The sequence below is a fragment of the Suricata suricatta genome, chromosome 5 (assembly GCF_006229205.1).
Source record: "Suricata suricatta isolate VVHF042 chromosome 5, meerkat_22Aug2017_6uvM2_HiC, whole genome shotgun sequence".
Lineage (NCBI taxonomy): Eukaryota > Metazoa > Chordata > Mammalia > Carnivora > Herpestidae > Suricata > Suricata suricatta.
Window position 1 is genome coordinate 32,101,743 of NC_043704.1, and position 16,089 is coordinate 32,117,831.

The window sequence follows — 16,089 nt, forward strand, 5'->3', positions numbered from 1 at the left end:
AGAGATTGAGGCACAAATTAAGAAACAGCTTTCAAATTTCATAAAGGAAAATACCTGGATGAACTGGGCTACTTAAGAATGAAGATATCGGATCCCCTGCACACTTGAGTTCAAATCCCAGGTCAGCTTCTGAGGACCAGAACCCTTGTGCACATTACAGAGGATCCTGAAGTGTCAGTTTGCTTAGTTGTAAGTGAGATCACCTCATATGGTGGTTATGAATGGATTCTATAAAACTGTTTATGAAAGATATTTACATATAGGGAAGGAAACATATGTTTGTTTGTTTTTACGTTTTTTAAGTTCTTGGGATGTCTGTGTGATTCAGTTGGTTAAGCATCCAACTTCAGCTCAGGTATTGATCTCACAGTTCATGAGTTTGAGTCCTGGACGGATATGACAGGACAACGGGTCTGAGGTAGTGTAGTGAACTGGGAGAGACTTAATAAGGCTTGGTCCTTCGTATTCTGCTCTGTGTCCCTTTGTTTTAAGAGATAAGGATGCTTCTTTACCTTTAGGTATAGGCAGGCACCTTCCACAACAGGATCTGAAGACCCACTACAGCAGATGCTCAGAAAGACTTTTCTAGACCCGCCATTTCTCAGTTTCTTCAAATTAAAATATTCCAGTTGCCTACCTGTCATATTTTGGGGTGCATGTCCTAGGCCTTTCATATGCTTATTATATGGTAAGCATTGAATAATTGAGTGCTAAGTGTACACATTAGGCTCCTTGATCATTTTAAATACAATTATTTATTCCTATAGATTATTTCTGTTATTGGCCAATTTAAAGTATTTCGTGTTGACTCTGGTTGTACTCCAAAATCAACATCATTATCTAGTTGTTCTGTATCCATGATGGGTTCGGTTATGTTGATTGGGCTCTAATTGCTCCATGATAATGATGAAGAAATTCTTTTTTTTTTTCTGCAATGTTAAAAATGGCCCTATGTATTAACTATTGGTGGAATTTGTCCCTCCTTGTTTTATTCCCCAAAATAGCAATCTGATTTTTAAGGCAATAGGTGCTGTTTTAATAGGCTTTACATGAATGGTCACTCAGGATTTTCATGTGGTACTTTGAACTTCGGAATTGTCAATGACCTTGAGGTTCACAAGTTAGATGGTTAAAGCAATGAAGCAGGAGAAACAAAGTGTTTATCCACCTTCCATCTGAGGTGTAATATGTTTCCAGCCTGACCCGAATCAGAAACAGAACTGGAAATTATTAAGGCAGCGTGGAGAAGCACTTGGGAGTTTTATAAGCTTCTTTGCAACCTGCCCCTCAACCCCCCTGCTCGAGCTTAAGGCTAGGCTTTAGCAGCATCACTTACACCTTAAGGGAAGAAACACAAGGAAAACACTCAGGTTCTCAACAAATGGAAGCATGTACTAATCTGCAGACCGTATTTTCATCCATTCACTTATTTTAAGCCTAACCAATTTTAAAACTTGTCTAGGGTTGCAACCCACTTGCCATAAGTAAAGGACATTGATTTCTAGGTTTTCTTATCCATGTGTTTTGGGGAACATAGATTTATCATTGTATTTGTAGACTATGAGAACAAAATATATACTATGTGAATAGTAGATGATCCCAAGAGAAGGGTGTTTGAAAGTGAGATAGTCTCGAGTCAAGGGGCAATTTCTAATCTAATTTAAACAGAGCTACTCAGACCTAATTCAACAAGAAACTGCCGAACAAGAATGAAAATCAGAAGGCAATGCGACCTCTCCTTTAATGCCACTCAGGGCGGATCAGCAAAGTGCAAGGATAAACAGAGATATTCAAGGGATTTTAAGTAGGAAACAGAGGTCCCTCAAGAGAGAAGGCAGGAAACTATAGTACTGCACAAATACAAATTTTAAGTTATTTTTTCAAAAGATACACTAATATTTTGCAAAATGTACCTTGAATCCTGTTTAAATTATTGATGGGATTTAGGACATGTCATCCCAAAATTATGGCACCTTGGCATACTGAATATCATAAACTGAAGGATTTTGAGAAAATAGCAGAAGTGGGAAAGTTTCTCTGACCCTTCTCTCTGCCTCACTCTTCTTCCCTTAAACAGGTGATAAAACTCCTGTGAAAAGTATCTTGCCTCTACGAAGAGGATGGAAGACATTCTGATCACCAGAGATGGGGACTTTGGGGCTGAAAAAACTGTGCAAACAAACCCTTGTTAAATGAACCCTTATCTTCCTAGTTAGATATTCACCATTTTCTTCTCCTAGCCCCAACCCCTCTGTCTTATCAATTCTTCACAAGTTTATTATTTCTTTGCCTAAAAGGCAGAACAGCTTCCTGATCTGGACCCTTCTTCTGGGACCTTATTCTCTTATGAAAGTTTCCATGTTACATGTAGAAATCCAGTAAAACTCGTATGTTTTTCTCCTGTTAATCTATGTATGTCAGTTTAATTTTCAGATCCAGGCAAGGACATTAAGAAGATTGAGTAAAAATTTTTCCCCTACATAAGTGGCCAAGTGTTCAACATCATTAGTCATTAGAGAAATGCAAATTAAAACAACAATGAGATAATACTATTATGCTTCATATAATTCAAATGGTTATTACAAAAAAAAAAAAAAGATTACCAATGCCAAAATTTTTGTGAGGAGTTGGACAACCAGGACTTGTATATATTGCTGGTAAAGATGTAAAATCATGCAGTAATTGGCTATTTTGTATTTGCATAAGACCTTTTTTTAATTGAGGAAAACGGATAGCATGTCCAAAATAAACATGTGTAAAAACAATATGGCTCAATATAAAGAAAACTGGTAAATTATGTATCATTAATTTTATTTTTTTTAATCTAGTTTAATATTATAGTCCGAAACTCCTCCTTCTAGTTTAGAATGAGAAATTTTACTCAAAATAGATTTAAATGGGACATGATAATGCAGACTCTATATCAATAAGTATTATGATGGGGTTTGAGGCATACAATCTCAGAATTTGACATTTTGGCATGTTGAATATTTTAAGCTGAAAGATTTGAGAAAACAGCATAATCAGGAAGGTCACTCTGACATTTCTTCTGCCGTCTCCCCTGAGGCAAATCATAAAACTTTCACGTGAGAGATGTCCTCCCTCTAACCAGAGGAAAGGAATATCCTTACCTCTGAAGACAAAGGGATGCTAAGAAAAATGGCAACAAACAGGCATTGCTAAGTCTTCTCCGGTTTACTACATTACCTCATTCTCCCTAACCTACTGTATTTATTCACAACTGTCCATTCTTCATCAAACACAGCACAAATACACTCAGGTCTAGCCCTTTCTTTTGGTCTTTATTTTCTTCTGAAGGTTCCTATGTCATGTAAAACTTAGATTAAATAAATGTAGATGCCTTTATCCTGTTAGTCTGAGTTTGTCAGTTTCATTTTCAGACCTTACTGAAGACCTGAAGAGGATCAAGAAAAACTTTTTTCCTCCCCTAAGGTTTCTTAAATTTTGAATTTATCTCCCTGGAATTATTCAAATTGTTAAATTTGAATTTTTACTAAACTCGTTAAAGAACATTGACCACTTTCTCATTGATACCCACTTTAGGGAGAGCTTCTGGGTGCTCTCCTGAGGGATTAGTGCTGAAAATCTGAGCAAATACCAAAAAGACATGTTACTACCCCTCCTCCTCATAAGTTTATAATATAGTTTGAAGAGGCAATTAGCTGGAATTCCACCGTTGGATTAATTCTTAGGGTTAAGGTGTTTTCTCCAGGGGAAACCTGTTAAAATAAATTTTGAGATGTGGGAACACATGGGATAATTAGAAAGCCCTAAGTGATATGCTTCACATGAACAGAGACTTGGCTATTTTTTAAATTCTTCTTGGACATTGGGAAGGATACAGTGAAAGACAATTTGAGAGAAGTTCCTTATGCTTTCATTGCTGGATAGAAAAGAAAACCATTAACTACATTTTCAGGTCCTTAAGAAAAAGGAAAAGAAAAGTGAAGTAAGCAGAGAATTAGCATTTATCTATCATCAACTGTATGTAAGGATTTTGCATGCACTAAGAAGCTTGCATCTTTTAAGGCCATTTGGCTAGAAAAGGAAGATGTGACATTGATTTCTTGTTTCTGTTGTTCCCACCACAAATAAATTTTCCCAATGTGTATATTTTCCAGCTGTATTCAGAATTTTCAAATCTTAGTGTTGAAGACTGGTGAACTAGAAGAAATACTCAGTATGGCTTCTGGAAAGACCATAAATTTAAAGAGGCACCTCTTTATTTAATGAAAACAAACAAAAAAGGAAAACAAAAAAACTGAGATCCAATATGGGAAAAATACCATTAGTTTCTTGTTGGATCAGATTATATGCTTTGCATATATTTGTTACCTTTGTCTCTAAATGTATATACATATTTTCACTAAAATTTATATTTCAGTAATTTAAAAGTAATTTCCTAAACAATGACAGAATTGTGATTTCCCACATGTATAACTTTATCACACCAAGGTGGAAAGAAAATCCCATATTTTGGTAGGTAAATCTATGTTACCATCTAGTGGTAAAGTATTAGAACCACAGACACAAACTCCTGAGTCCTGGAGAGGAACTCATTCATGAGTGCAAGAAAATGCAACACATCACACAATGATAATGTCACAGGCAAGGACTACAACCTCTCTTAGGATACTGTGGTCTAATTGCATTTAATCAGATGTGTAGACACATGGATGAATTATAATAAGCCTTTTAAAAGCATTCATATGTTTAATGCCTTATCATGATGTTAAGTAATTCTACCTTCAAACCTGGGTGGGACATGGTTTGTTACTTTTACTCAAATTGTAGACAATAGTTTATAATTATTCTTCCTAAATTAGCATTGGAAAACTACTAAGCCTAAGAAACACTGATGCCCAGAAAACAATGGAGGCGGGGAAAGTAGGATGGACTGTGAGGTGGAAATAAGTTCAGGAATGGTTTGTTCTCAGGGGGAGAAGAGGACACTGTAAAGATAGGATGATCGTCTCGGGCTTTCTCTGAGTGTTTCCTCATAATTTGATGCTAACTCCCCATTCTAGCAACTCTTTTCAACTACCCATGAGAACCCTGATTAAAGGCAAAAATATCAGTAGGTAGGTTGTGCCACATAAACCCATGACTACAGATTCCTTTGGATCAGGAGAGAATGAAAGGGAGTAAAACGGGGCGGCAAGTGTGCTATCCATCTGTCCTACACACACTTTCTGAGCATCCATCATATGCCAGAGTTTCTGCTAGTTACAAGAGCTACAGTGAGTAAGTAAAGGTCCACTGGGGAGGAATTAACTTATAATGGTAGTCCATAATAAGTGACATCAGAGAGACCCACACAAATCTTGTTGAGCAAGGAATAAAGACCAAATAACTGACAATGAGGATCAGAAAAATCTTCATGGATGAGAGACCAATTGAACTTGACACTGAATTATGAGTGGAGGCTTAACAAATGTTTGCAAAGCTCAATACCCAGAAAATTCTTCTATTTGCAAAACAGTAAGAAACTTCAGACCTTCTAATAAAGATAAGCTTGTGTGTGATGTTACAGTAAGATTCTAAGTAGCTAGAGAGTGATCAATGATGGACAATAGATAGAATAATGGAGATCACTAACAGGGAAGATAATATGGAAATCAATTAAAACACATGCTATTGACTCACTAGATGCTATGTTTCTGTATTTTATAATTATATTTGGCATCAACTTAAAGAAATCAACCATCAAAAGGTAAGTTCCATGAAAGCGTTTTTTCTATTTTTATTACTACTGAATCCCCGGTGATTGGAAAAGTACCTGGCACCTAGTTGCAGATAAATGAACATGTAAATATCTGCAAATTGGAGTTTAAAGCCATTTAGTAAACATTTATTGAGCACTTGCTGTGTGCTGGCACTGTGACAGGATATGTTGTGTTGTTGTTTTACCCAAGAAGATTAAATTATAGACAAGCGATAACTTAAATGGTGAGAAACAGGCTTTCTCAAATGACTGGGAAAACTACCAGAACAGCAACGTCAATACGGCAGTCACTAAGCATCCGTATCTAGTGAGTGGATGAAATGTGTCTAATCTAACTTGAGATGTGCTTTATGCATAAGATACACTCCAGAATTCAAAGGTTTGGTACAAACAAAAAAGAATGCAAAAGTATCTCATTGAGAAAGTTTGTATTGATTGCATATTGAAATGACACTTTAAATACATTGTACTAAATAAAATAATATCATTAAGTCACATTTTGGGGGCTACTAAAAAATCTAAAATTATGTATGTAGCTAACTTTGTACTTCTATTGGACAGTGTTTTCTTAGAAAATCAAGAATGACTATTTTTTAATGTATGAATTGAACAAACTCTATACATTTATTTCTCAGCTTATGTTAATTTTGAATGCTAAGGTGTGGGGTGAGTTTGGTAAACAATTTGAATACTTCAGTGAGCTGTGTGATTAAAAAAGACTACCTAGTTTTAGGCAGTAACCTAATCCAATGCTTTATGATTCATGTGCACATAAAGAGAACCAAAATTGATTCTCCACAAAGCCTAGGGTTCCTTGCTGACTGGAGGAAAGTCAGAAACTTTCAATAGTTTCTCTGGCAGGCATTCAGATTTGACCTACTGCTCTAGCTTATTCATGGAATCAGATTCTTTGTGAGGAGTTTTACTCCCTGGATGGAGTACAATAATACATTCACTGAAAATGGCAGAATTTGGGAGTTTCGTCTATGTATCTAGTCAAAGAGTTGCAAAATGTCCCTGTCAGAGCAATATAATCATGACCCAGTATGTGCTTCCTGCCTGGAAATGCTTTTCCCTCAGCCAACTCTGCTGCTAGCAATTCTCAGAATACTCTTGGAGGTGTGTATCCTCATGGGAACTAGCAGTGTTGTGAAAATTCAACTTGGAGATTCTGTGCATTATAAGACTGGGAAACAAATATATTAGGAAGAAATTGAGATGCTGGGGTATGGACCCCAGCAGGGCTTTCTGGCAGTGTTATTCTGGGTGGGGAATATATAAAAGAGTTTGGTTTGGGAATAAACAAGATACAGTTTAAGAGCATGTAGGCACCAGGCCTTAAGAATACAGGAGGAATCAGAAATCCAACAAATTGCAACATAAAATGAGAACAAACTGGTGGATACCCTGGCTTTTAAAACTCTTTCTGCCAGTGCCAAAGCTGGGTTCCCAGATGGACAAGATTTAATATGAATTTCAGGCAGTGGAATGGCTGTAGGTGTGTTGGAGTCATTATTGCTGTTTGCCAAATATTCCCAGTCCTTTCCACTTTCTTGAACATAACGAGATTTTACTTCCTGGCAATCTTGTGGTTTGGCGGGAGCATGGGATTAATTATATCCAACAAGTCATCTCTGGAGGTGATGTAAGTCCCTTCTGAGCTAGAGCGTTCTATTATCAGTGCAAAATTGTCAACGCTATGTGGGATCTAAGACCTATAATTAACGGAGTCACATTGGTTAAAATACCTTTAACAAAATAAGTGGAAACTGGCCAGAATTAACCTTTCCAAATAACGTGCTTATTATAGGGTTTTTTGACATAAGGAACTGCTATACAATATTAAAAAAAAGAAAAAGAAAAAACACTACCCAATCTACAACCCTTAAATTATTTAGTCTACACACACACGCACACACACACACACACACACACACACTTTTGAGCTAGAAATAAAGAGAACAGAGGGCCTTAATGGCTAGCCTTTGTTCCCTCTTATTCCCAGTTCCCAACCAGTGGTACAGTTTTCTGATAGTGTTAATGCTTTCTCTTTCTCTGGGTGCTACCTACACTGTCACCATGGATTGTATTCAGTATGAAGACTCTCATCTATGTGGTGGCCAGAGATCTGAGCTCTTTCAAATGTTAGAAAAATGAGTGGACAGCATTCAACTCTCCAGGAGGAGTGACAACTGGCAAACTATGGAAGTTCAAGGTTTCTATACCTGAAATGAGAACTTCCACTTCTAAGATTGGTTCCCATATATAGGATTAGTGTTTGTCCCCTTGCTATGATTGATTAAATACAGAATAGCCAATGGGGTGTTTTAGTCCCAGATGTAATTCAGGTATATAGTAGCTACCCTACCCATTTGGTGGTAGACTTTATTGATCATCAAATTAGGCAATATTCATATGTTGATGCTATGGCAATACCTGAAACTTAAGCACATTTGAACACTTGTGGACACTGGAAATACTTCCAGAACTTTATTTTACCTCTGGCAGCTGGCTCAAGATGGCGGCTTTTCCATCAATTTTGTTTTCTGATTAATTAGCAAAGTGTGGGGAAAAAAAAGAATATCAAACATAGGATTATTTGTCTGGATCATAATCTTGGTTATATTATTGACTAGCTATGACACCATAGAAAAGCAATCTGTCTTTAAAATAAGGCTAATAATGCCAACCTAACTGAAGGCTATGTAGAGCAAATGAGATAAAGAAAGCAAGTCTCCAGATGAATGGCAATTCACAATTTAAAAAAAAAACAGTTAACTTTGAAATTTTCTACTGAAATTTTCCAAAATTCTCTTTTATTGTAAAAATCTCATATGACTAGTAGCAAGGATGGTAAAGTCAATGTAAAGTCAAAGATGGTCCTTTAGCTTTCCAGGGTAGATGGTGCTGATGTTCACTGTAATAGAGATTATGGAAGAAGAGAGTTTACTGCTAAAAGTTTACTGTCTCAAAGAATAGAGTGATTTGCATGACTCATTAAGAAAAATACAGGCATCTTTTTTCTTAAATCTTCTATGTAGACTTTAGAAATTTCTCATTTGCATGTTAGGAGTTGGGCTCAATCTCCTTTTCTTCTCCAACACATAAGCACCCATATTAACCTTATATGCACATCTAAATGAGGTAGAGTATTCTCTCCTAACCTTATTGGTCCTTCTCATATAAGTACTTAGAATGACTCATCATTCCTTACCCTCCCAATAGACACTGGGGTTTAAATTCCTAGAACTCAATGTATTTTGTTCCATTTCTTGATCTCTCCCAAGGCTTCATAGCAAGAATATAGGATCCTGTTCTGGCACCTGCTATACTCTGTTTTTTTTTTTTTTCCTTTTGATCCTACTAGATTCCTATTTTTGTATTTATTCTTCACCAAGGAGAAGATCATTCCTTGAGCTGTAAACAGCTTATATGTGTTGGTGCCAGATTTGTGAGACATGTGATTGTTCTTTCTCTTATATTTCACCTCTGTCAACATCATTGCTGTCAACCTGGAATCTGAGCAATGCATAGTTACTATTTGTTGATATTTTTACTTGGTAACTATGCTAAATAACATTTTAATTAACATTTAGAGAGGATTTGCATCTTGTGAATGTAAAGAAAAATGTTCAATCTATTTTCCAGGGGCTTTTTCATTCATTTTTCAACAATTATAGTTTAAGGGCACCTGGGTGGCTAAGTTGGTTATGCATCAGACTTCAGCTCAGGTAATGATCTCATAGCTCGTGAGTTGGAGACCCACGTAAGGCTCTGTGCTGACAGCTTGGAGCCTGGAGCCTGGAGCCTGCTTCAGATTCTGTGTCTCCCTTTCTCTCTGCCTCTTCCCAACTCATGTTCTGTCTCTCTCTCTCTCAAAAATAAATAAACATTAAATAATAATAATAAACAATTATAGTTTACTTACTAAATACCTATACTATAGGAGACATCCAAGGGGAAATAAAATATATCAAGCTGCTTCTCAATTTGCAGTCTAGTTGAAGAAAAAGGAATATATCTGTCAATGATTTGTTCTGTTTTTCTAAAATATTTCAATTCCTTTTTGCTTTTACCTACAGATAAAATGGATTTGGCAACTGCCTTATCTATTTGGACTATGTAGAGTTCTATTTAAAAAGAAAGATTTCAGTGAAGCACTTTTTAATAACAATTTTTAAAATACAAATCTATACTAATTTCCTTCAGTTTTTACTTGCTTTTGTTTGAGTAGCAATCGGATTTAAGATGTTAGTTGGTCTAATTTGTAGTTAAGTAAAAACCACTCATATAACTTCTTATGTTCAGAATGCCAATATATAAATGAATAGCAGAGGGAATTTGCAAAGAATTCAAAGAAAAAAACACTCAGATTTATTAATTATATCCTCGACCTAAAGTTACTTCAGTTCTCAACTTAATTGTCCTGTGGAGACCTATCCTTTATTGCCTTTACATACACCACACACACATACACACACACACACACACACACACACACACACTCTTATACACTGTGTGTGTGTGCACATACATATTTTAATTTAGTCCAATAGGAAACTATTATTCACCAAAAGCTTTATTTGATTTCCATGCGTTCAAAAACCTCCTTAGATCTATTTCCCTGCTGTCCTATTTTCTTTCGGTTCTATCCTGAAGAAAGCATCTCTCTGTGATTTGAAACATTTCCCAGTGTCTATGGCAGTGGCTAATTTTTCATCTTATTAATACCAATAATATGATGCATTCGAGCACGCTGCAGTGTTTTGATAAGATTCCATGGGGGTCTAGCCTTTTCCAGCTATATAAAAATGTTCAAAAAATAAAGCATCAGGGCAAAAATATATGCCCTGCTGACCATTTGTACCAAAGGAGATTAGAACACAGGGTGGAAGCCTGTTTTATAGAAGCATCTTCTAAAGACAGGAGCCATGCTAGGGCTTCATTAGCTTCCAAACACTTCAAAATGAAAAATGGAAGGAAAGTATCTGGGGAAGACTGGACAAGAAGACATCCCACTAAACAGCAAACCCATTATGATAAGTAAAGGGGATGTTTGGTTTAGAGCGTATTGATTTCATTTCACATTTCAAAAAAACGAGAACAAAAATGGCAGTTTCAAGAGGGGAAATGAAAGTATTATATTTTTCTCAGACATTGGTCACTCTGAGTTTTCTTACTCATCCCTTCCACCTCTCTCAATCTCAACACCAAAAAGAGAAGAAAAAAAAAACCTACCAGTTTCACAGGGTAATCAACAAAGGCATAAAAGGACTTATTTTATTCATCATAAAATTTCAGGAAAAATAAACTATAACCACTGCCTCATGTAACTTTTTTCCAGATATGATCCATATGAGAAATTATAGTGAGGCTTGGAGCATATATATGCTTCAGAAAATTGTAAAATTTGGTATGCCTTAATATATCTTGAGCAGATTAGCATTTTTGATTGAGTGCTAAATTTCTAACTTGCTCTTGAGAAGTAATGCTATGAACTATGTGAAGAGTAAGTTTTTAATGTGTTAGAAGATATAAACCAAACAATTATTTCATTAACATTTTATTATAAAAAAGTAATATCCCAACTGTAGAAAAGAAAAATATTCTGTTTTCTACCACATTTGCTGTGACAAATGGTATTATGGAATCTCTACCCTGGGAACTGCCTGAAAGTCATTTCTCATGTCTACATTTTGGGTGTCTTATACTAATTGAGGTAAATAAAAGATATTATGGTCCTAATATCACAATAATAATAATAATAACAACAACAAGTAAATGAAGTTAAAAACCCAAAATTCAAAAAATCTTAGAAACAGTTAAGTGACTAATTTCAATTTTCGTAAAAATCAAAAATCAACTTTTTACTATTACTTTAGCCTCAATGGCTAAATTTTAGGTCCCAATTCTCTGCTTCACTTATTTCAGTTTGTGACAGAACTTTTGAATATATTGGGAAAGCTTCGATCACTATCCCAACTATCCACACATCAAAGAGATGTCTGAATGTGTGTCTTCAGTATTTCTCTTGGCACTATATATGCCAGAGATTGTATTGTACACAAAAGGTTGTGTCACAGAGTCATTCAAAAGTGATTCAGGTCTCCTTTCCACTCTTATTGGTGACAATTAACTACGTCATACTGTTAATACAGTTGATAATCTAAAAGCTATATGTGAAATGTTATTAATAAAGCAAAGTATTTATTTAAATATGCTCAACTCAGTGTTGAAAAGAATTTCTTCTTTACAATGCAAAAAAGGAAAAACATGGCAAAAATGAATTTCTTGTAGTTATTACTTATTCCCTTTTAACATATTAGGTGAATTTTGACAATGGAAAAGTTCAGACGTGCAATTCAGTGAAGTGAAATACTAAGACAATGACTTTGGAGTAGTTAAAAATATTGTACAGTTACAATGTTTTTAGGAATCCTCTTACAGAGTCAAAACACAAATACAATCACACATTTTTTCTTCTTATGGAAGCATAGATCAAATGATTTGGATCTGGAAATATAATCTGTACAATTTTTATAAATGTGCTTTTTGTACCCTCAGTTCCTGGGTCTATTACCATAGGGCAAAATTAAGGTCCAGAGTCACTCACTTTACCTACTATATTTTGTGAATGGATTGAATGAAAGAAAATAAAATATAACAATTAATGTGGAAAATGGTAATATTTCTGATGAGATACCAGTGTGTTTTTGTTAAGTTCAACTTTTTAATTAAATTGATGACATATTGAGACTGTCATTCTACAAAAAGTATATCAACAGGTAGGTCGAACAAAGGGCCATGGAATTACCAGCAGTCATTAGATCACACTGAAGACAACTTTCTGGAAAAACTATAAACAAAGGGAATAAATAACATAATTCAACATCTTCCTTTGAGCTTTAGGGTTATAAATCTGCTCATAATTATTTAAAATAATTGTGAGTGAAAACTTGAATACATTATGACGATTATACTGTGCTTTAAAAATGTAGTATCAGACCATTTTGGCAGCCGCTTCGTATCAACTGCCAAGACACTTAAGTTGCAAGTATTCCCAAAAGAAGAAGTACTATTCCGTGGACTTGCAGGCAAGATGGAAACCCTCTGAACTACCTGAAGGGTTTATGGTGAGTTTAGCCCTTCTAGACTCTGACTGTGTCTACAGAAGCAAACCAAAGTGGAGATAGAAAGCAATTATCCTGATTAACCAAGCAAAAAATAATTCCCTGCAAGTCAGAAACAGGCAATTGTTGAGACATGAATTATCCAGACTATGATCTATGTTGGTTGAATTCATCAGGTAACAATGTACTACCTTACCTGTTTCGTATTGACAGTGGAAAAAAAAAAAAAAGAAAAGTAATATTGTGAAGTACATCTAACATCAAACTTTGTGCCTGTCTCTCCCTTCAGAACATGGTGCTGAGAAAAGATTTATTCCAGAAGACCAAGTATACATTAGAATAAGATGAAGATGGGGGAAAATTCCAATATTTTGAAATTAGAATTCTATGACTGCTTTTGAGTACATAGTCTTCATAAGCACCCCAGGCCAGAAAGATACAAAGAGACAGGCTATTATGGATAATTCAGATAATCATTTCAATCTCCGAGACCTCACCCTTGTGTAGGGGAGCCTGGACAAATAAAGAGTGTATGGGGATGAATAGGTCAAATCAATTCAGCTTTTTAATAGGTGATAATAAAACTAAATAAATGGTTGAGATAGAAGGTGATTTACATTAGGGTACTTGGTCAAGACTTAAGAAGATGTATCAAGTAACTATTTTTGCATCAATTGCTTAAAACAATACACAGTTATTACCTCATGATTTCTTTATGTCAGACATTTTATATCAACTTAGCTTGATCCTCTGCCTTGGGGTTTCTTACAAGACTATAATTAAGGTATTTGTCAAAGCTAAGGTTTCATCTGGAAGTTCAGTTGAGGAAGGATTCTCTTCCAAGCCCTGTTATATGGTTGTTGGCCAGATTCAGTACTGTTTCAGTTATTGGTCTGGAGACTTCAGTAGATGGCTATTGGTCAGGGGTCTGTTTCAGGTCTTTGCCATGTGGACTTATCAACATGACAATTTGTTTCATCAACACCAGCAAGGATGAGAGTCTTCTAGCAAGATGGAAGTCACAATCTTTATAATCTAATGAGGAAGTGACCTCTTCTTTAGGTTGAGAAATCCTACTGGTTAGGAGAAAGTTATTAAAAAGGAGGACAAAACACAAGGCTATGAATACCAGGAGACAGGGTCCCCAACATTTGGAGCTATACTAGACATTATCTACCAGAGAAGATATCACTGAAGCCTAATCATGAGAAAAGCATGCCCCAGCCAAAAGGAAATGCTGAGGGCCCAAAGAGGAAAAGTCTTTAAGTGTTCAAGAAACTGAAAGAAGACAGAATAAATAGAAAATTATGAGTGATGAAGAGAGTGTTAAAAGATGAACTGCAGGTAGATGAGGTAAGTCATCATAAGCTATGCTAAGTAGCGTAGTTTAATTCTTAAGTGCAGGAAAAATCTATTCAGGGTTCCTTGGCAGGGAAGTTACATGATTTCATTTACTCTCTAAGCAGCTAGCTGAGCCTACTGTGTGAAAATGATAAGGGCATCATAGTAGTGGTGATGATCAGATGATAATAGAGGCAATACAATTGACAGCGTTCTGGATTCAGGTGTTGACAAGGGCAACGGAGGAAGTAGAACACATTCAAGTATATTTTAGAGGTGGAGACAACATGGCTTGAATGTGGAGGGTGAGAAAAAGGGAAAATTTAATGACTGCTAAATTTCTGGCTTAAACAACAGAGTTGGGAGCATGACTGTACCAACGAATGAGATGAACAAGACTGTGAAGTGGGAATAGAAAAATGCTCTGAAGAGAAAAAAAATCACACATTTAATTTGTTAAATTCAATATGTCTTTGAGAATCTAAATAGAAATATCAAGTAGGCAATTGGAAATAAACATCTGGAGCTCAGGGAAAGATCGGGCTAAATATTTAGTTGTGTGAGATTAATAGTGTTTGGACATAACCAAATGCTTTAGAAAAATGGGCAGTTTTTTTTATGGAAAAAACTCAGGACTGAAGTAAATATAATCTGTAAGAATTATTACATTATTTTAGCAAAATATATATTCAGCATTAGATAGCAACTATCTAATTTCAAGATTTCCTTACCATCTTCATGCCCACAATAATACACAATCAGAATATATTGAATAAGTTCTGCAAAAGAAGGTAAGTGAAAAGAAATCATCTTTTTTTCATTTTACCCTGGGCCAAAAGAATACAACCCTTCTATTTAAAAACAAAAATTATTGTATTGGCCTAAATTATCTAAATTGGCTATTTCTTTTCTTTAGCATTTACCTTTGTTGCTTTCTTTATCAAACCCAGTCTTGATTAGCCCTATTATGATTATAGAGTTAATGTGCCTTTTACCAAAATTAACCTTATTGTAAAATAGACAATCATCTTAACAATATTTGCATATCTGTTTAGTATGAGAAGTTGCAAGTTGAAATGTTCATGACTTTTCAAAAAGCAACAAATTCATTATCTAAGCATTATAATTCACATTGTAATATATAAACATTAGCAACTGCTTAAGCTATTAAGCAAATACTCTGATTTGAATTTAATTTCTTTTTGTTTCCTTGATCACAATGCTTCGTTTGCCACAATAGTTTTCATATATGTAGATTTTTTTCCTTCGGCAATTAAACTGTAGTTATTTTAAGGGAATAATTATAAAATTTCTACAATGAATTTCAATACTTGTTCACCCTTAATGACTCCTTAACCAATTTTTTTGTTTGTACTTTTTTTATGATAAATAAGACAGAATCTAAAAATCTTTTTTCTCATTTCATCTCTTTCATACCCAGAGCAATTTGTTACACTTGTTTGCTAAAGTGATAACAATTATATGATAAAAGTAAAATTAATAGATAAAGCTTGCCTCCATTACCCTACCACATAGTACTATTACTACAATAGAAACGTTAGGTGTTGACTCATAGGTGTAAAGTCCACCTATGATAGCCTCCTTCTTCCAACACTTTTAACTGTCCTATAAAGGTTTTAGAGAAAGAGGGGATTGTTTTTCATTATGGTTAGCTAAAGAAACCACGACCGAAAACCCAAGCTATTTATCTCATACTTCCACCAAATTTTAATTAAAATGATAAAAACATAAAGGTGATATCAAAAGTGTAAGGTAAAAAACAATACTCAGTTATCTACTTTGTATGATTTGAGACTCCCATGGAATGTTCATCCTTGGCTAGTTTTCTTCCTTGTAAGCAGATCTGATTGC